Source organism: Euprymna scolopes, chromosome 18, assembly GCF_053919585.1.
Source record: "Euprymna scolopes isolate OS-2025 chromosome 18, ASM5391958v1, whole genome shotgun sequence".
Taxonomy (NCBI): domain Eukaryota; kingdom Metazoa; phylum Mollusca; class Cephalopoda; order Sepiida; family Sepiolidae; genus Euprymna; species Euprymna scolopes.
In genome coordinates this window covers 127,449,576-127,464,353 of record NC_136499.1, presented here as the reverse complement: position 1 = coordinate 127,464,353, position 14,778 = coordinate 127,449,576, and the positions used below count along the sequence as shown (strand labels likewise).

The 14,778-nt window shown below is 35.6% G+C and overlaps 55 non-coding genes across 55 annotated transcripts; all 55 read right to left on the bottom strand.

Annotated features, from left to right (window-relative positions):
• Positions 1-24: 24 nt before the first annotated feature.
• Positions 25-143, bottom strand: LOC145301607 (5S ribosomal RNA). Its single transcript, XR_013873551.1, has one exon. It is a non-coding gene; the product is annotated as a 5S ribosomal RNA (ribosomal RNA).
• A 151-nt stretch (positions 144-294) lies between these two features.
• On the bottom strand, positions 295-413 carry LOC145299826 (5S ribosomal RNA). Its single transcript, XR_013872070.1, has one exon. It is a non-coding gene; the product is annotated as a 5S ribosomal RNA (ribosomal RNA).
• Positions 414-562: 149 nt separating this feature from the next.
• On the bottom strand, positions 563-681 carry LOC145301606 (5S ribosomal RNA). Its single transcript, XR_013873550.1, has one exon. It is a non-coding gene; the product is annotated as a 5S ribosomal RNA (ribosomal RNA).
• Positions 682-832: 151 nt separating this feature from the next.
• Positions 833-951, bottom strand: LOC145300939 (5S ribosomal RNA). The gene has a single exon (XR_013873146.1). It is a non-coding gene; the product is annotated as a 5S ribosomal RNA (ribosomal RNA).
• A 152-nt stretch (positions 952-1,103) lies between these two features.
• LOC145301605 (5S ribosomal RNA) lies at positions 1,104-1,222 on the bottom strand. The gene has a single exon (XR_013873549.1). It is a non-coding gene; the product is annotated as a 5S ribosomal RNA (ribosomal RNA).
• A 149-nt stretch (positions 1,223-1,371) lies between these two features.
• Positions 1,372-1,490, bottom strand: LOC145301603 (5S ribosomal RNA). Its single transcript, XR_013873548.1, has one exon. It is a non-coding gene; the product is annotated as a 5S ribosomal RNA (ribosomal RNA).
• Positions 1,491-1,639: 149 nt separating this feature from the next.
• LOC145301602 (5S ribosomal RNA) lies at positions 1,640-1,758 on the bottom strand. Its single transcript, XR_013873547.1, has one exon. It is a non-coding gene; the product is annotated as a 5S ribosomal RNA (ribosomal RNA).
• Positions 1,759-1,907: 149 nt separating this feature from the next.
• Positions 1,908-2,026, bottom strand: LOC145300591 (5S ribosomal RNA). Its single transcript, XR_013872805.1, has one exon. It is a non-coding gene; the product is annotated as a 5S ribosomal RNA (ribosomal RNA).
• Positions 2,027-2,175: 149 nt separating this feature from the next.
• Positions 2,176-2,294, bottom strand: LOC145301601 (5S ribosomal RNA). The gene has a single exon (XR_013873546.1). It is a non-coding gene; the product is annotated as a 5S ribosomal RNA (ribosomal RNA).
• Positions 2,295-2,446: 152 nt separating this feature from the next.
• On the bottom strand, positions 2,447-2,565 carry LOC145301600 (5S ribosomal RNA). The gene has a single exon (XR_013873545.1). It is a non-coding gene; the product is annotated as a 5S ribosomal RNA (ribosomal RNA).
• A 151-nt stretch (positions 2,566-2,716) lies between these two features.
• LOC145301598 (5S ribosomal RNA) lies at positions 2,717-2,835 on the bottom strand. The gene has a single exon (XR_013873543.1). It is a non-coding gene; the product is annotated as a 5S ribosomal RNA (ribosomal RNA).
• Positions 2,836-2,986: 151 nt separating this feature from the next.
• Positions 2,987-3,105, bottom strand: LOC145301597 (5S ribosomal RNA). The gene has a single exon (XR_013873541.1). It is a non-coding gene; the product is annotated as a 5S ribosomal RNA (ribosomal RNA).
• A 151-nt stretch (positions 3,106-3,256) lies between these two features.
• On the bottom strand, positions 3,257-3,375 carry LOC145299824 (5S ribosomal RNA). The gene has a single exon (XR_013872068.1). It is a non-coding gene; the product is annotated as a 5S ribosomal RNA (ribosomal RNA).
• Positions 3,376-3,524: 149 nt separating this feature from the next.
• On the bottom strand, positions 3,525-3,643 carry LOC145301596 (5S ribosomal RNA). Its single transcript, XR_013873540.1, has one exon. It is a non-coding gene; the product is annotated as a 5S ribosomal RNA (ribosomal RNA).
• A 151-nt stretch (positions 3,644-3,794) lies between these two features.
• Positions 3,795-3,913, bottom strand: LOC145299672 (5S ribosomal RNA). Its single transcript, XR_013871921.1, has one exon. It is a non-coding gene; the product is annotated as a 5S ribosomal RNA (ribosomal RNA).
• A 151-nt stretch (positions 3,914-4,064) lies between these two features.
• Positions 4,065-4,183, bottom strand: LOC145300705 (5S ribosomal RNA). The gene has a single exon (XR_013872917.1). It is a non-coding gene; the product is annotated as a 5S ribosomal RNA (ribosomal RNA).
• Positions 4,184-4,332: 149 nt separating this feature from the next.
• Positions 4,333-4,452, bottom strand: LOC145300942 (5S ribosomal RNA). Its single transcript, XR_013873149.1, has one exon. It is a non-coding gene; the product is annotated as a 5S ribosomal RNA (ribosomal RNA).
• A 149-nt stretch (positions 4,453-4,601) lies between these two features.
• On the bottom strand, positions 4,602-4,720 carry LOC145301595 (5S ribosomal RNA). The gene has a single exon (XR_013873539.1). It is a non-coding gene; the product is annotated as a 5S ribosomal RNA (ribosomal RNA).
• Positions 4,721-4,869: 149 nt separating this feature from the next.
• LOC145299922 (5S ribosomal RNA) lies at positions 4,870-4,988 on the bottom strand. The gene has a single exon (XR_013872164.1). It is a non-coding gene; the product is annotated as a 5S ribosomal RNA (ribosomal RNA).
• A 151-nt stretch (positions 4,989-5,139) lies between these two features.
• On the bottom strand, positions 5,140-5,258 carry LOC145299823 (5S ribosomal RNA). Its single transcript, XR_013872067.1, has one exon. It is a non-coding gene; the product is annotated as a 5S ribosomal RNA (ribosomal RNA).
• Positions 5,259-5,407: 149 nt separating this feature from the next.
• LOC145301155 (5S ribosomal RNA) lies at positions 5,408-5,526 on the bottom strand. Its single transcript, XR_013873356.1, has one exon. It is a non-coding gene; the product is annotated as a 5S ribosomal RNA (ribosomal RNA).
• Positions 5,527-5,677: 151 nt separating this feature from the next.
• Positions 5,678-5,796, bottom strand: LOC145299670 (5S ribosomal RNA). The gene has a single exon (XR_013871920.1). It is a non-coding gene; the product is annotated as a 5S ribosomal RNA (ribosomal RNA).
• A 151-nt stretch (positions 5,797-5,947) lies between these two features.
• LOC145301594 (5S ribosomal RNA) lies at positions 5,948-6,066 on the bottom strand. Its single transcript, XR_013873538.1, has one exon. It is a non-coding gene; the product is annotated as a 5S ribosomal RNA (ribosomal RNA).
• A 149-nt stretch (positions 6,067-6,215) lies between these two features.
• Positions 6,216-6,334, bottom strand: LOC145301593 (5S ribosomal RNA). Its single transcript, XR_013873537.1, has one exon. It is a non-coding gene; the product is annotated as a 5S ribosomal RNA (ribosomal RNA).
• Positions 6,335-6,483: 149 nt separating this feature from the next.
• Positions 6,484-6,602, bottom strand: LOC145301592 (5S ribosomal RNA). The gene has a single exon (XR_013873535.1). It is a non-coding gene; the product is annotated as a 5S ribosomal RNA (ribosomal RNA).
• Positions 6,603-6,751: 149 nt separating this feature from the next.
• LOC145299921 (5S ribosomal RNA) lies at positions 6,752-6,870 on the bottom strand. Its single transcript, XR_013872163.1, has one exon. It is a non-coding gene; the product is annotated as a 5S ribosomal RNA (ribosomal RNA).
• Positions 6,871-7,019: 149 nt separating this feature from the next.
• LOC145301591 (5S ribosomal RNA) lies at positions 7,020-7,138 on the bottom strand. The gene has a single exon (XR_013873534.1). It is a non-coding gene; the product is annotated as a 5S ribosomal RNA (ribosomal RNA).
• A 152-nt stretch (positions 7,139-7,290) lies between these two features.
• LOC145301590 (5S ribosomal RNA) lies at positions 7,291-7,409 on the bottom strand. The gene has a single exon (XR_013873533.1). It is a non-coding gene; the product is annotated as a 5S ribosomal RNA (ribosomal RNA).
• A 151-nt stretch (positions 7,410-7,560) lies between these two features.
• LOC145301589 (5S ribosomal RNA) lies at positions 7,561-7,679 on the bottom strand. The gene has a single exon (XR_013873532.1). It is a non-coding gene; the product is annotated as a 5S ribosomal RNA (ribosomal RNA).
• A 151-nt stretch (positions 7,680-7,830) lies between these two features.
• On the bottom strand, positions 7,831-7,949 carry LOC145301587 (5S ribosomal RNA). The gene has a single exon (XR_013873529.1). It is a non-coding gene; the product is annotated as a 5S ribosomal RNA (ribosomal RNA).
• A 152-nt stretch (positions 7,950-8,101) lies between these two features.
• Positions 8,102-8,220, bottom strand: LOC145299822 (5S ribosomal RNA). Its single transcript, XR_013872066.1, has one exon. It is a non-coding gene; the product is annotated as a 5S ribosomal RNA (ribosomal RNA).
• A 149-nt stretch (positions 8,221-8,369) lies between these two features.
• On the bottom strand, positions 8,370-8,488 carry LOC145301579 (5S ribosomal RNA). The gene has a single exon (XR_013873527.1). It is a non-coding gene; the product is annotated as a 5S ribosomal RNA (ribosomal RNA).
• A 150-nt stretch (positions 8,489-8,638) lies between these two features.
• On the bottom strand, positions 8,639-8,757 carry LOC145301568 (5S ribosomal RNA). The gene has a single exon (XR_013873526.1). It is a non-coding gene; the product is annotated as a 5S ribosomal RNA (ribosomal RNA).
• Positions 8,758-8,909: 152 nt separating this feature from the next.
• On the bottom strand, positions 8,910-9,028 carry LOC145301556 (5S ribosomal RNA). Its single transcript, XR_013873524.1, has one exon. It is a non-coding gene; the product is annotated as a 5S ribosomal RNA (ribosomal RNA).
• Positions 9,029-9,179: 151 nt separating this feature from the next.
• Positions 9,180-9,298, bottom strand: LOC145301544 (5S ribosomal RNA). Its single transcript, XR_013873522.1, has one exon. It is a non-coding gene; the product is annotated as a 5S ribosomal RNA (ribosomal RNA).
• Positions 9,299-9,449: 151 nt separating this feature from the next.
• Positions 9,450-9,568, bottom strand: LOC145300695 (5S ribosomal RNA). The gene has a single exon (XR_013872908.1). It is a non-coding gene; the product is annotated as a 5S ribosomal RNA (ribosomal RNA).
• A 151-nt stretch (positions 9,569-9,719) lies between these two features.
• Positions 9,720-9,838, bottom strand: LOC145299821 (5S ribosomal RNA). The gene has a single exon (XR_013872065.1). It is a non-coding gene; the product is annotated as a 5S ribosomal RNA (ribosomal RNA).
• A 149-nt stretch (positions 9,839-9,987) lies between these two features.
• Positions 9,988-10,106, bottom strand: LOC145301532 (5S ribosomal RNA). Its single transcript, XR_013873520.1, has one exon. It is a non-coding gene; the product is annotated as a 5S ribosomal RNA (ribosomal RNA).
• Positions 10,107-10,257: 151 nt separating this feature from the next.
• LOC145301521 (5S ribosomal RNA) lies at positions 10,258-10,376 on the bottom strand. Its single transcript, XR_013873519.1, has one exon. It is a non-coding gene; the product is annotated as a 5S ribosomal RNA (ribosomal RNA).
• Positions 10,377-10,527: 151 nt separating this feature from the next.
• Positions 10,528-10,646, bottom strand: LOC145301509 (5S ribosomal RNA). Its single transcript, XR_013873518.1, has one exon. It is a non-coding gene; the product is annotated as a 5S ribosomal RNA (ribosomal RNA).
• Positions 10,647-10,795: 149 nt separating this feature from the next.
• On the bottom strand, positions 10,796-10,914 carry LOC145301497 (5S ribosomal RNA). The gene has a single exon (XR_013873517.1). It is a non-coding gene; the product is annotated as a 5S ribosomal RNA (ribosomal RNA).
• Positions 10,915-11,063: 149 nt separating this feature from the next.
• LOC145301486 (5S ribosomal RNA) lies at positions 11,064-11,182 on the bottom strand. The gene has a single exon (XR_013873516.1). It is a non-coding gene; the product is annotated as a 5S ribosomal RNA (ribosomal RNA).
• Positions 11,183-11,331: 149 nt separating this feature from the next.
• Positions 11,332-11,450, bottom strand: LOC145301473 (5S ribosomal RNA). Its single transcript, XR_013873514.1, has one exon. It is a non-coding gene; the product is annotated as a 5S ribosomal RNA (ribosomal RNA).
• Positions 11,451-11,599: 149 nt separating this feature from the next.
• LOC145301461 (5S ribosomal RNA) lies at positions 11,600-11,718 on the bottom strand. Its single transcript, XR_013873513.1, has one exon. It is a non-coding gene; the product is annotated as a 5S ribosomal RNA (ribosomal RNA).
• A 149-nt stretch (positions 11,719-11,867) lies between these two features.
• LOC145299920 (5S ribosomal RNA) lies at positions 11,868-11,986 on the bottom strand. The gene has a single exon (XR_013872161.1). It is a non-coding gene; the product is annotated as a 5S ribosomal RNA (ribosomal RNA).
• Positions 11,987-12,135: 149 nt separating this feature from the next.
• On the bottom strand, positions 12,136-12,254 carry LOC145301449 (5S ribosomal RNA). Its single transcript, XR_013873512.1, has one exon. It is a non-coding gene; the product is annotated as a 5S ribosomal RNA (ribosomal RNA).
• A 152-nt stretch (positions 12,255-12,406) lies between these two features.
• LOC145301438 (5S ribosomal RNA) lies at positions 12,407-12,525 on the bottom strand. Its single transcript, XR_013873511.1, has one exon. It is a non-coding gene; the product is annotated as a 5S ribosomal RNA (ribosomal RNA).
• A 151-nt stretch (positions 12,526-12,676) lies between these two features.
• On the bottom strand, positions 12,677-12,795 carry LOC145301426 (5S ribosomal RNA). Its single transcript, XR_013873510.1, has one exon. It is a non-coding gene; the product is annotated as a 5S ribosomal RNA (ribosomal RNA).
• A 151-nt stretch (positions 12,796-12,946) lies between these two features.
• LOC145301414 (5S ribosomal RNA) lies at positions 12,947-13,065 on the bottom strand. Its single transcript, XR_013873509.1, has one exon. It is a non-coding gene; the product is annotated as a 5S ribosomal RNA (ribosomal RNA).
• Positions 13,066-13,217: 152 nt separating this feature from the next.
• On the bottom strand, positions 13,218-13,336 carry LOC145299820 (5S ribosomal RNA). The gene has a single exon (XR_013872064.1). It is a non-coding gene; the product is annotated as a 5S ribosomal RNA (ribosomal RNA).
• A 149-nt stretch (positions 13,337-13,485) lies between these two features.
• On the bottom strand, positions 13,486-13,604 carry LOC145301403 (5S ribosomal RNA). Its single transcript, XR_013873508.1, has one exon. It is a non-coding gene; the product is annotated as a 5S ribosomal RNA (ribosomal RNA).
• A 151-nt stretch (positions 13,605-13,755) lies between these two features.
• LOC145301391 (5S ribosomal RNA) lies at positions 13,756-13,874 on the bottom strand. The gene has a single exon (XR_013873507.1). It is a non-coding gene; the product is annotated as a 5S ribosomal RNA (ribosomal RNA).
• A 152-nt stretch (positions 13,875-14,026) lies between these two features.
• On the bottom strand, positions 14,027-14,145 carry LOC145301380 (5S ribosomal RNA). Its single transcript, XR_013873506.1, has one exon. It is a non-coding gene; the product is annotated as a 5S ribosomal RNA (ribosomal RNA).
• A 151-nt stretch (positions 14,146-14,296) lies between these two features.
• On the bottom strand, positions 14,297-14,415 carry LOC145301368 (5S ribosomal RNA). The gene has a single exon (XR_013873505.1). It is a non-coding gene; the product is annotated as a 5S ribosomal RNA (ribosomal RNA).
• Positions 14,416-14,566: 151 nt separating this feature from the next.
• Positions 14,567-14,685, bottom strand: LOC145301356 (5S ribosomal RNA). The gene has a single exon (XR_013873503.1). It is a non-coding gene; the product is annotated as a 5S ribosomal RNA (ribosomal RNA).
• Between the last annotated feature and the right edge of the window lie 93 nt (positions 14,686-14,778).

Here is a 14,778-nt window from a genome sequence, read left to right as displayed (position 1 = left end):
GTTTTTCCAAAAATTCAGGGGAAATGCTTACAGCACCTGGTATTCCCAAGCGGTCACCCATCTAAGTACTGACCAGGCTCTACGTTGCTTAACTTCGGGGATCGGACGAGAACCGGTGTTTTCAACGTGATATGGCCGTAAGCGAAGACGTGCCATAATTTTAACTATTACAATTTCAATATTTATTTACCAAATCTGATAATGTAATTATATTTTGTTTTTTGTTTTTTTATCTAATATTTTACATTAAAATCAAACGCATTTTTATGAGTTTTTCCAAAAATTCAGGGGAAATGCTTACAGCACCTGGTATTCCCAAGCGGTCACCCATCTAAGTACTGACCAGGCTCTACGTTACTTAACTTCGGGGATCGGACGAGAACCGGTGTTTTCAACGTGATATGGCCGTAAGCGAAGAAGTGCCATAATTTTAACTATTACAATTTCAATATTTTTTTACCAAATCTGATAATTTAAGGATTCTTTATTTGTTTTTTTTACCTAATATTTTACATTAAAATCGAACGCATTTTTATGAGTTTTTCCAAAAATTCAGGGGAAATGCTTACAGCACCTGGTATTCCCAAGCGGTCACCCATCTAAGTACTGACCAGGCTCTACGTTGCTTAACTTCGGGGATCGGACGAGAACCGGTGTTTTCAACGTGATATGGCCGTAAGCGAAGACGTGCCATAATTTTAACTATTACAATTTCAATATTTATTTACCAAATCTGATAATGTAATGATATTTTGTTTTTTGTTTTTTTATCAAATATTTTACATTAAAATCGAACGCATTTTTATGAGTTTTTCCAAAACTTCAGGGGAAATGCTTACAGCACCTGGTATTCCCAAGCGGTCACACATCTAAGTACTGACCAGGCTCTACGTTGCTTGACTTCGGGGATCGGACGAGAACCGGTGTTTTCAACGTGATATGGCCGTAAGCGAAGAAGTGCCATAATTTTAACTATTACAATTTCAATATTTATTTACCAAATCTGATAATGTAATGATATTTTGTTTTTTTGTTTTTCTATCTAATATTTTACATTAAAATCGAACGCATTTTTATGAGTTTTTCCAAAACTTCAGGGGAAATGCTTACAGCACCTGGTATTCCCAAGCGGTCACCCATCTAAGTACTGACCAGGCTCTACGTTGCTTAACTTCGGGGATCGGACGAGAACCGGTGTTTTCAACGTGATATGGCCGTAAGCGAAGACGTGCCATAATTTTAACTATTACAATTTCAATATTTATTTACCAAATCTGATAATTTAATGATACTTTAATTGTTTTTTTTACCTAATATTTTACATTAAAATCGAACGCATTTTTATGAGTTTTTCCAAAAATTCAGGGGAAATGCTTACAGCACCTGGTATTCCCAAGCGGTCACCCATCTAAGTACTGACCAGGCTCTACGTTGCTTAACTTCGGGGATCGGACGAGAACCGGTGTTTTCAACGTGATATGGCCGTAAGCGAAGACGTGCCATAATTTTAACTATTACAATTTTAATATTTATTTACCAAATCTGATAATTTAATGATACTTTAATTGTTTTTGTTACCTAATATTTTACATTAAAATCGAACGCATTTTTATGAGTTTTTCCAAAAATTCAGGGGAAATGCTTACAGCACCTGGTATTCCCAAGCGGTCACCCATCTAAGTACTGACCAGGCTCTACGTTGCTTAACTTCGGGGATCGGACGAGAACCGGTGTTTTCAACGTGATATGGCCGTAAGCGAAGACGTGCCATAATTTTAACTATTACAATTTCAATATTTATTTACCAAATCTGATAATTTAATGATACTTTAATTGTTTTTTTTACCTAATATTTTACATTAAAATCGAACGCATTTTTATGAGTTTTTCCAAAAATTCAGGGGAAATGTTTACAGCACCTGGTATTCCCAAGCGGTCACCCATCTAAGTACTGACCAGGCTCTACGTTGCTTAACTTCGGGGATCGGACGAGAACCGGTGTTTTCAACGTAATATGGCCGTAAGCGAAGACGTGCCATAATTTTAACTATTACAATTTCAATATTTATTTACCAAATCTGATAATTTAATGATACTTTAATTGTTTTTTTTACCTAATATTTTACATTAAAATCGAACGCATTTTTATGAGTTTTTCCAAAAATTCAGGGGAAATGCTTACAGCACCTGGTATTCCCAAGCGGTCACCCATCTAAGTACTGACCAGGCTCTACGTTGCTTAACTTCGGGGATCGGACGAGAACCGGTGTTTTCAACGTGATATGGCCGTAAGCGAAGACGTGCCATAATTTTAACTATTACAATTTTAATATTTATTTACCAAATCTGATAATGTAATGATATTTTGTTTTTTGTTTTTTTTTTCTAATATTTTACATTAAAATCGAACGCATTTTTATGAGTTTTTCCAAAACTTCAGGGGAAATGCTTACAGCACCTGGTATTCCCAAGCGGTCACCCATCTAAGTACTGACCAGGCTCTACGTTGCTTAACTTCGGGGATCGGACGAGAACCGGTGTTTTCAACGTGATATGGCCGTAAGCGAAGACGTGCCATAATTTTAACTATTACAATTTCAATATTTATTTACCAAATCTGATAATGTAATGATATTTTGTTTTTTGTTTTTTTATCTAATATTTTACATTAAAATCGAACGCATTTTTATGAGTTTTTCCAAAAATTCAGGGGAAATGCTTACAGCACCTGGTATTCCCAAGCGGTCACCCATCTAAGTACTGACCAGGCTCTACGTTGCTTAACTTCGGGGATCGGACGAGAACCGGTGTTTTCAACGTGATATGGCCGTAAGCGAAGACGTGCCATAATTTTAACTATTACAATTTCAATATTTATTTACCAAATCTGATAATGTAATGATATTTTGTTTTTTGTTTTTTTATCTAATATTTTACATTAAAATCGAACGCATTTTTATGAGTTTTTCCAAAAATTCAGGGGAAATGCTTACAGCACCTGGTATTCCCAAGCGGTCACCCATCTAAGTACTGACCAGGCTCTACGTTGCTTAACTTCGGGGATCGGACGAGAACCGGTGTTTTCAACGTGATATGGCCGTAAGCGAAGACGTGCCATAATTTTAACTATTACAATTTCAATATTTATTTACCAAATCTGATAATGTAATTATATTTTGTTTTTTGTTTTTTTATCTAATATTTTACATTAAAATCGAACGCATTTTTATGAGTTTTTCCAAAAATTCAGGGGAAATGCTTACAGCACCTGGTATTCCCAAGCGGTCACCCATCTAAGTACTGACCAGGCTCTACGTTACTTAACTTCGGGGATCGGACGAGAACCGGTGTTTTCAACGTGATATGGCCGTAAGCGAAGAAGTGCCATAATTTTAACTATTACAATTTCAATATTTATTTACCAAATCTGATAATTTAATGATACTTTATTTGTTTTTTTTACCTAATATTTTACATTAAAATCGAACGCATTTTTATGAGTTTTTCCAAAAATTCAGGGGAAATGCTTACAGCACCTGGTATTCCCAAGCGGTCACCCATCTAAGTACTGACCAGGCTCTACGTTGCTTAACTTCGGGGATCGGACGAGAACCGGTGTTTTCAACGTGATATGGCCGTAAGCGAAGACGTGCCATAATTTTAACTATTACAATTTCAATATTTATTTACCAAATCTGATAATGTAATGATATTTTGTTTTTTGATTTTTTATCTAATATTTTACATTAAAATCGAACGCATTTTTATGAGTTTTTCCAAAAATTCAGGGGAAATGCTTACAGCACCTGGTATTCCCAAGCGGTCACCCATCTAAGTACTGACCAGGCTCTACGTTGCTTGACTTCGGGGATCGGACGAGAACCGGTGTTTTCAACGTGATATGGCCGTAAGCGAAGACGTGCCATAATTTTAACTATTACAATTTCAATATTTATTTACCAAATCTGATAATGTAATGATATTTTGTTTTTTGTTTTTCTATCTAATATTTTACATTAAAATCGAACGCATTTTTATGAGTTTTTCCAAAACTTCAGGGGAAATGCTTACAGCACCTGGTATTCCCAAGCGGTCACGCATCTAAGTACTGACCAGGCTCTACGTTGCTTAACTTCGGGGATCGGACGAGAACCGGTGTTTTCAACGTGATATGGCCGTAAGCGAAGACGTGCCATAATTTTAACTATTACAATTTCAATATTTATTTACCAAATCTGATAATTTAATGATACTTTAATTGTTTTTTTTACCTAATATTTTACATTAAAATCTAACGCATTTTTATGAGTTTTTCCAAAAATTCAGGGGAAATGCTTACAGCACCTGGTATTCCCAAGCGGTCACCCATCTAAGTACTGACCAGGCTCTACGTTGCTTAACTTCGGGGATCGGACGAGAACCGGGTTTTTTCAACGTGATATGGCCGTAAGCGAAGACGTGCCATAATTTTAACTATTACAATTTTAATATTTATTTACCAAATCTGATAATTTAATGATACTTTAATTGTTTTTGTTACCTAATATTTTACATTAAAATCGAACGCATTTTTATGAGTTTTTCCAAAAATTCAGGGGAAATGCTTACAGCACCTGGTATTCCCAAGCGGTCACCCATCTAAGTACTGACCAGGCTCTACGTTGCTTAACTTCGGGGATCGGACGAGAACCGGTGTTTTCAACGTGATATGGCCGTAAGCGAAGACGTGCCATAATTTTAACTATTACAATTTCAATATTTATTTACCAAATCTGATAATTTAATGATACTTTAATTGTTTTTTTTACCTAATATTTTACATTAAAATCGAACGCATTTTTATGAGTTTTTCCAAAAATTCAGGGGAAATGTTTACAGCACCTGGTATTCCCAAGCGGTCACCCATCTAAGTACTGACCAGGCTCTACGTTGCTTAACTTCGGGGATCGGACGAGAACCGGTGTTTTCAACGTGATATGGCCGTAAGCGAAGACGTGCCATAATTTTAACTATTACAATTTCAATATTTATTTACCAAATCTGATAATGTAATTATATTTTGTTTTTTGTTTTTTTATCTAATATTTTACATTAAAATCGAACGCATTTTTATGAGTTTTTCCAAAAATTCAGGGGAAATGCTTACAGCACCTGGTATTCCCAAGCGGTCACCCATCTAAGTACTGACCAGGCTCTACGTTACTTAACTTCGGGGATCGGACGAGAACCGGTGTTTTCAACGTGATATGGCCGTAAGCGAAGAAGTGCCATAATTTTAACTATTACAATTTCAATATTTATTTACCAAATCTGATAATTTAATGATACTTTATTTGTTTTTTTTACCTAATATTTTACATTAAAATCGAACGCATTTTTATGAGTTTTTCCAAAAATTCAGGGGAAATGCTTACAGCACCTGGTATTCCCAAGCGGTCACCCATCTAAGTACTGACCAGGCTCTACGTTGCTTAACTTCGGGGATGCGACGAGAACCGGTGTTTTCAACGTGATATGGCCGTAAGCGAAGACGTGCCATAATTTTAACTATTACAATTTCAATATTTATTTACCAAATCTGATAATGTAATGATATTTTGTTTTTTGTTTTTTTATCTAATATTTTACATTAAAATCGAACGCATTTTTATGAGTTTTTCCAAAAATTCAGGGGAAATGCTTACAGCACCTGGTATTCCCAAGCGGTCACCCATCTAAGTACTGACCAGGCTCTACGTTGCTTGACTTCGGGGATCGGACGAGAACCGGTGTTTTCAACGTGATATGGCCGTAAGCGAAGACGTGCCATAATTTTAACTATTACAATTTCAATATTTATTTACCAAATCTGATAATGTAATGATATTTTGTTTTTTGTTTTTCTATCTAATATTTTACATTAAAATCGAACGCATTTTTATGAGTTTTTCCAAAACTTCAGGGGAAATGCTTACAGCACCTGGTATTCCCAAGCGGTCACCCATCTAAGTACTGACCAGGCTCTACGTTGCTTAACTTCGGGGATCGGACGAGAACCGGTGTTTTCAACGTGATATGGCCGTAAGCGAAGACGTGCCATAATTTTAACTATTACAATTTCAATATTTATTTACCAAATCTGATAATTTAATGATACTTTAATTGTTATTTTTACCTAATATTTTACATTAAAATCGAACGCATTTTTATGAGTTTTTCCAAAAATTCAGGGGAAATGCTTACAGCACCTGGTATTCCCAAGCGGTCACCCATCTAAGTACTGACCAGGCTCTACGTTGCTTAACTTCGGGGATCGGACGAGAACCGGTGTTTTCAACGTGATATGGCCGTAAGCGAAGACGTGCCATAATTTTAACTATTACAATTTTAATATTTATTTACCAAATCTGATAATTTAATGATACTTTAATTGTTTTTGTTACCTAATATTTTACATTAAAATCGAACGCATTTTTATGAGTTTTTCCAAAAATTCAGGGGAAATGCTTACAGCACCTGGTATTCCCAAGCGGTCACCCATCTAAGTACTGACCAGGCTCTACGTTGCTTAACTTCGGGGATCGGACGAGAACCGGTGTTTTCAACGTGATATGGCCGTAAGCGAAGACGTGCCATAATTTTAACTATTACAATTTCAATATTTATTTACCAAATCTGATAATTTAATGATACTTTAATTGTTTTTTTTACCTAATATTTTACATTAAAATCGAACGCATTTTTATGAGTTTTTCCAAAAATTCAGGGGAAATGTTTACAGCACCTGGTATTCCCAAGCGGTCACCCATCTAAGTACTGACCAGGCTCTACGTTGCTTAACTTCGGGGATCGGACGAGAACCGGTGTTTTCAACGTGATATGGCCGTAAGCGAAGACGTGCCATAATTTTAACTATTACAATTTCAATATTTATTTACCAAATCTGATAATTTAATGATACTTTAATTGTTTTTTTTACCTAATATTTTACATTAAAATCGAACGCATTTTTATGAGTTTTTCCAAAACTTCAGGGGAAATGCTTACAGCACCTGGTATTCCCAAGCGGTCACCCATCTAAGTACTGACCAGGCTCTACGTTGCTTAACTTCGGGGATCGGACGAGAACCGGTGTTTTCAACGTGATATGGCCGTAAGCGAAGACGTGCCATAATTTTAACTATTACAATTTTAATATTTATTTACCAAATCTGATAATGTAATGATATTTTGTTTTTTGTTTTTTTTATCTAATATTTTACATTAAAATCGAACGCATTTTTATGAGTTTTTCCAAAAATTCAGGGGAAATGCTTACAGCACCTGGTATTCCCAAGCGGTCACCCATCTAAGTACTGACCAGGCTCTACGTTGCTTAACTTCGGGGATCGGACGAGAACCGGTGTTTTCAACGTGATATGGCCGTAAGCGAAGACGTGCCATAATTTTAACTATTACAATTTCAATATTTATTTACCAAATCTGATAATGTAATGATATTTTGTTTTTTGTTTTTTTATCTAATATTTTACATTAAAATCGAACGCATTTTTATGAGTTTTTCCAAAAATTCAGGGGAAATGCTTACAGCACCTGGTATTCCCAAGCGGTCACCCATCTAAGTACTGACCAGGCTCTACGTTGCTTAACTTCGGGGATCGGACGAGAACCGGTGTTTTCAACGTGATATGGCCGTAAGCGAAGACGTGCCATAATTTTAACTATTACAATTTCAATATTTATTTACCAAATCTGATAATGTAATGATATTTTGTTTTTTGTTTTTTTATCTAATATTTTACATTAAAATCGAACGCATTTTTATGAGTTTTTCCAAAAATTCAGGGGAAATGCTTACAGCACCTGGTATTCCCAAGCGGTCACCCATCTAAGTACTGACCAGGCTCTACGTTGCTTAACTTCGGGGATCGGACGAGAACCGGTGTTTTCAACGTGATATGGCCGTAAGCGAAGACGTGCCATAATTTTAACTATTACAATTTCAATATTTATTTACCAAATCTGATAATGTAATTATATTTTGTTTTTTGTTTTTTTTATCTAATATTTTACATTAAAATCGAACGCATTTTTATGAGTTTTTCCAAAAATTCAGGGGAAATGCTTACAGCACCTGGTATTCCCAAGCGGTCACCCATCTAAGTACTGACCAGGCTCTACGTTACTTAACTTCGGGGATCGGACGAGAACCGGTGTTTTCAACGTGATATGGCCGTAAGCGAAGACGTGCCATAATTTTAACTATTACAATTTCAATATTTATTTACCAAATCTGATAATTTAATGATACTTTATTTGTTTTTTTTACCTAATATTTTACATTAAAATCGAACGCATTTTTATGAGTTTTTCCAAAAATTCAGGGGAAATGCTTACAGCACCTGGTATTCCCAAGCGGTCACCCATCTAAGTACTGACCAGGCTCTACGTTGCTTAACTTCGGGGATCGGACGAGAACCGGTGTTTTCAACGTGATATGGCCGTAAGCGAAGACGTGCCATAATTTTAACTATTACAATTTCAATATTTATTTACCAAATCTGATAATGTAATGATATTTTTTTTTTGTTTTTTTATCTAATATTTTACATTAAAATCGAACGCATTTTTATGAGTTTTTCCAAAACTTCAGGGGAAATGCTTACAGCACCTGGTATTCCCAAGCGGTCACCCATCTAAGTACTGACCAGGCTCTACGTTGCTTAACTTCGGGGATCGGACGAGAACCGGTGTTTTCAACGTGATATGGCCGTAAGCGAAGACGTGCCATAATTTTAACTATTACAATTTTAATATTTATTTACCAAATCTGATAATGTAATGATATTTTGTTTTTTGTTTTTTTTATCTAATATTTTACATTAAAATCGAACGCATTTTTATGAGTTTTTCCAAAAATTCAGGGGAAATGCTTACAGCACCTGGTATTCCCAAGCGGTCACCCATCTAAGTACTGACCAGGCTCTACGTTGCTTAACTTCGGGGATCGGACGAGAACCGGTGTTTTCAACGTGATATGGCCGTAAGCGAAGACGTGCCATAATTTTAACTATTACAATTTCAATATTTATTTACCAAATCTGATAATGTAATGATATTTTGTTTTTTGTTTTTTTATCTAATATTTTACATTAAAATCGAACGCATTTTTATGAGTTTTTCCAAAAATTCAGGGGAAATGCTTACAGCACCTGGTATTCCCAAGCGGTCACCCATCTAAGTACTGACCAGGCTCTACGTTGCTTAACTTCGGGGATCGGACGAGAACCGGTGTTTTCAACGTGATATGGCCGTAAGCGAAGACGTGCCATAATTTTAACTATTACAATTTCAATATTTATTTACCAAATCTGATAATGTAATGATATTTTGTTTTTTGTTTTTTTATCTAATATTTTACATTAAAATCGAACGCATTTTTATGAGTTTTTCCAAAAATTCAGGGGAAATGCTTACAGCACCTGGTATTCCCAAGCGGTCACCCATCTAAGTACTGACCAGGCTCTACGTTGCTTAACTTCGGGGATCGGACGATAACCGGTGTTTTCAACGTGATATGGCCGTAAGCGAAGACGTGCCATAATTTTAACTATTACAATTTCAATATTTATTTACCAAATCTGATAATGTAATTATATTTTGTTTTTTGTTTTTTTATCTAATATTTTACATTAAAATCGAACGCATTTTTATGAGTTTTTCCAAAAATTCAGGGGAAATGCTTACAGCACCTGGTATTCCCAAGCGGTCACCCATCTAAGTACTGACCAGGCTCTACGTTACTTAACTTCGGGGATCGGACGAGAACCGGTGTTTTCAACGTGATATGGCCGTAAGCGAAGAAGTGCCATAATTTTAACTATTACAATTTCAATATTTATTTACCAAATCTGATAATTTAATGATACTTTATTTGTTTTTTTTACCTAATATTTTACATTAAAATCGAACGCATTTTTATGAGTTTTTCCAAAAATTCAGGGGAAATGCTTACAGCACCTGGTATTCCCAAGCGGTCACCCATCTAAGTACTGACCAGGCTCTACGTTGCTTAACTTCGGGGATCGGACGAGAACCGGTGTTTTCAACGTGATATGGCCGTAAGCGAAGACGTGCCATAATTTTAACTATTACAATTTCAATATTTATTTACCAAATCTGATAATGTAATGATATTTTGTTTTTTGTTTTTTTATCTAATATTTTACATTAAAATCGAACGCATTTTTATGAGTTTTTCCAAAAATTCAGGGGAAATGCTTACAGCACCTGGTATTCCCAAGCGGTCACCCATCTAAGTACTGACCAGGCTCTACGTTGCTTAACTTCGGGGATCGGACGAGAACCGGTGTTTTCAACGTGATATGGCCGTAAGCGAAGACGTGCCATAATTTTAACTATTACAATTTCAATATTTATTTACCAAATCTGATAATGTAATGATATTTTGTTTTTTGTTTTTTTATCTAATATTTTACATTAAAATCGAACGCATTTTTATGAGTTTTTCCAAAAATTCAGGGGAAATGCTTACAGCACCTGGTATTCCCAAGCGGTCACCCATCTAAGTACTGACCAGGCTCTACGTTGCTTAACTTCGGGGATCGGACGAGAACCGGTGTTTTCAACGTGATATGGCCGTAAGCGAAGACGTGCCATAATTTTAACTATTACAATTTCAATATTTATTTACCAAATCTGATAATTTAATGATACTTTAATTGTTTTTTTTACCTAATATTTTACATTAAAATCGAACGCATTTTTATGAGTTTTTCCAAAAATTCAGGGGAAATGCTTACAGCACCTGGTATTCCCAAGCGGTCACCCATCTAAGTACTGACCAGGCTCTACGTTGCTTAACTTCGGGGATCGGACGAGAACCGGTGTTTTCAACGTGATATGGCCGTAAGCGAAGACGTGCCATAATTTTAACTATTACAATTTTAATATTTATTTACCAAATCTGATAATTTAATGATACTTTAATTGTTTTTGTTACCTAATATTTTACATTAAAATCGAACGCATTTTTATGAGTTTTTCCAAAACTTCAGGGGAAATGCTTACAGCACCTGGTATTCCCAAGCGGTCACCCATCTAAGTACTGACCAGGCTCTACGTTGCTTAACTTCGGGGATCGGACGAGAACCGGTGTTTTCAACGTGATATGGCCGTAAGCGAAGACGTGCCATAATTTTAACTATTACAATTTCAATATTTATTTACCAAATCTGATAATTTAATGATACTTTAATTGTTATTTTTACCTAATATTTTACATTAAAATCGAACGCATTTTTATGAGTTTTTCCAAAAATTCAGGGGAAATGCTTACAGCACCTGGTATTCCCAAGCGGTCACCCATCTAAGTACTGACCAGGCTCTACGTTGCTTAACTTCGGGGATCGGACGAGAACCGGTGTTTTCAACGTGATATGGCCGTAAGCGAAGACGTGCCATAATTTTAACTATTACAATTTTAATATTTATTTACCAAATCTGATAATTTAATGATACTTTAATTGTTTTTGTTACCTAATATTTTACATTAAAATCGAACGCATTTTTATGAGTTTTTCCAAAAATTCAGGGGAAATGCTTACAGCACCTGGTATTCCCAAGCGGTCACCCATCTAAGTACTGACCAGGCTCTACGTTGCTTAACTTCGGGGATCGGACGAGAACCGGTGTTTTCAACGTGATATGGCCGTAAGCGAAGACGTGCCATAATTTTAACTATTACAATTTCAATATTTATTTACCAAATCTGATAATTTAATGATACTTTAATTGTTTTTTTTACCTAATATTTTACATTAAAATCGAACGCATTTTTATGAGTTTTTCCAAAAATTCAGGGGAAATGTTTACAGCACCTGGTATTCCCAAGCGGTCACCCATCTAAGTACTGACCAGGCTCTACGTTGCTTAACTTCGGGGATCGGACGAGAACCGGTGTTTTCAACGTGATATGGCCGTAAGCGAAGACGTGCCATAATTTTAACTATTACAATTTCAATATTTATTTACCAAATCTGATAATTTAATGATACTTTAATTGTTTTTTTTACCTAATATTTTACATTAAAATCGAACGCATTTTTATGAGTTTTTCCAAAACTTCAGGGGAAATGCTTACAGCACCTGGTATTCCCAAGCGGTCACCCATCTAAGTACTGACCAGGCTCTACGTTGCTTAACTTCGGGGATCGGACGAGAACCGGTGTTTTCAACGTGATATGGCCGTAAGCGAAGACGTGCCATAATTTTAACTATTACAATTTTAATATTTATTTACCAAATCTGATAATGTAATGATATTTTGTTTTTTGTTTTTTTTATCTAATATTTTACATTAAAATCGAACGCATTTTTATGAGTTTTTCCAAAAATTCAGGGGAAATGCTTACAGCACCTGGTATTCCCAAGCGGTCACCCATCTAAGTACTGACCAGGCTCTACGTTGCTTAACTTCGGGGATCGGACGAGAACCGGTGTTTTCAACGTGATATGGCCGTAAGCGAAGACGTGCCATAATTTTAACTATTACAATTTCAATATTTATTTACCAAATCTGATAATGTAATGATATTTTGTTTTTTGTTTTTTTATCTAATATTTTACATTAAAATCGAACGCATTTTTATGAGTTTTTCCAAAAATTCAGGGGAAATGCTTACAGCACCTGGTATTCCCAAGCGGTCACCCATCTAAGTACTGACCAGGCTCTACGTTGCTTAACTTCGGGGATCGGACGAGAACCGGTGTTTTCAACGTGATATGGCCGTAAGCGAAGACGTGCCATAATTTTAACTATTACAATTTCAATATTTATTTACCAAATCTGATAATGTAATGATATTTTGTTTTTTGTTTTTTTATCTAATATTTTACATTAAAATCGAACGCATTTTTATGAGTTTTTCCAAAAATTCAGGGGAAATGCTTACAGCACCTGGTATTCCCAAGCGGTCACCCATCTAAGTACTGACCAGGCTCTACGTTGCTTAACTTCGGGGATCGGACGAGAACCGGTGTTTTCAACGTGATATGGCCGTAAGCGAAGACGTGCCATAATTTTAACTATTACAATTTCAATATTTATTTACCAAATCTGATAATGTAATTATATTTTGTTTTTTGTTTTTTTTATCTAATATTTTACATTAAAATCGAACGCATTTTTATGAGTTTTTCCAAAAATTCAGGGGAAATGCTTACAGCACCTGGTATTCCCAAGCGGTCACCCATCTAAGTACTGACCAGGCTCTACGTTACTTAACTTCGGGGATCGGACGAGAACCGGTGTTTTCAACGTGATATGGCCGTAAGCGAAGACGTGCCATAATTTTAACTATTACAATTTCAATATTTATTTACCAAATCTGATAATTTAATGATACTTTATTTGTTTTTTTTACCTAATATTTTACATTAAAATCGAACGCATTTTTATGAGTTTTTCCAAAAATTCAGGGTAAATGCTTACAGCACCTGGTATTCCCAAGCGGTCACCCATCTAAGTACTGACCAGGCTCTACGTTGCTTAACTTCGGGGATCGGACGAGAACCGGTGTTTTCAACGTGATATGGCCGTAAGCGAAGACGTGCCATAATTTTAACTATTACAATTTCAATATTTATTTACCAAATCTGATAATGTAATGATATTTTTTTTTTTGTTTTTTTATCTAATATTTTACATTAAAATCGAACGCATTTTTATGAGTTTTTCCAAAACTTCAGGGGAAATGCTTACAGCACCTGGTATTCCCAAGCGGTCACCCATCTAAGTACTGACCAGGCTCTACGTTGCTTAACTTCGGGGATCGGACGAGAACCGGTGTTTTCAACGTGATATGGCCGTAAGCGAAGACGTGCCATAATTTTAACTATTACAATTTTAATATTTATTTACCAAATCTGATAATGTAATGATATTTTGTTTTTTGTTTTTTTTATCTAATATTTTACATTAAAATCGAACGCATTTTTATGAGTTTTTCCAAAAATTCAGGGGAAATGCTTACAGCACCTGGTATTCCCAAGCGGTCACCCATCTAAGTACTGACCAGGCTCTACGTTGCTTAACTTCGGGGATCGGACGAGAACCGGTGTTTTCAACGTGATATGGCCGTAAGCGAAGACGTGCCATAATTTTAACTATTACAATTTCAATATTTATTTACCAAATCTGATAATGTAATGATATTTTGTTTTTTGTTTTTTTATCTAATATTTTACATTAAAATCGAACGCATTTTTATGAGTTTTTCCAAAAATTCAGGGGAAATGCTTACAGCACCTGGTATTCCCAAGCGGTCACCCATCTAAGTACTGACCAGGCTCTACGTTGCTTAACTTCGGGGATCGGACGAGAACCGGTGTTTTCAACGTGATATGGCCGTAAGCGAAGACGTGCCATAATTTTAACTATTACAATTTCAATATTTATTTACCAAATCTGATAATGTAATGATATTTTGTTTTTTGTTTTTTTATCTAATATTTTACATTAAAATCGAACGCATTTTTATGAGTTTTTCCAAAAATTCAGGGGAAATGCTTACAGCACCTGGTATTCCCAAGCGGTCACCCATCTAAGTACTGACCAGGCTCTACGTTGCTTAACTTCGGGGATCGGACGAGAACCGGTGTTTTCAACGTGATATGGCCGTAAGCGAAGACGTGCCATAATTTTAACTATTACAATTTCAATATTTATTTACCAAATCTGATAATGTAATTATATTTTGTTTTTTGTTTTTTTATCTA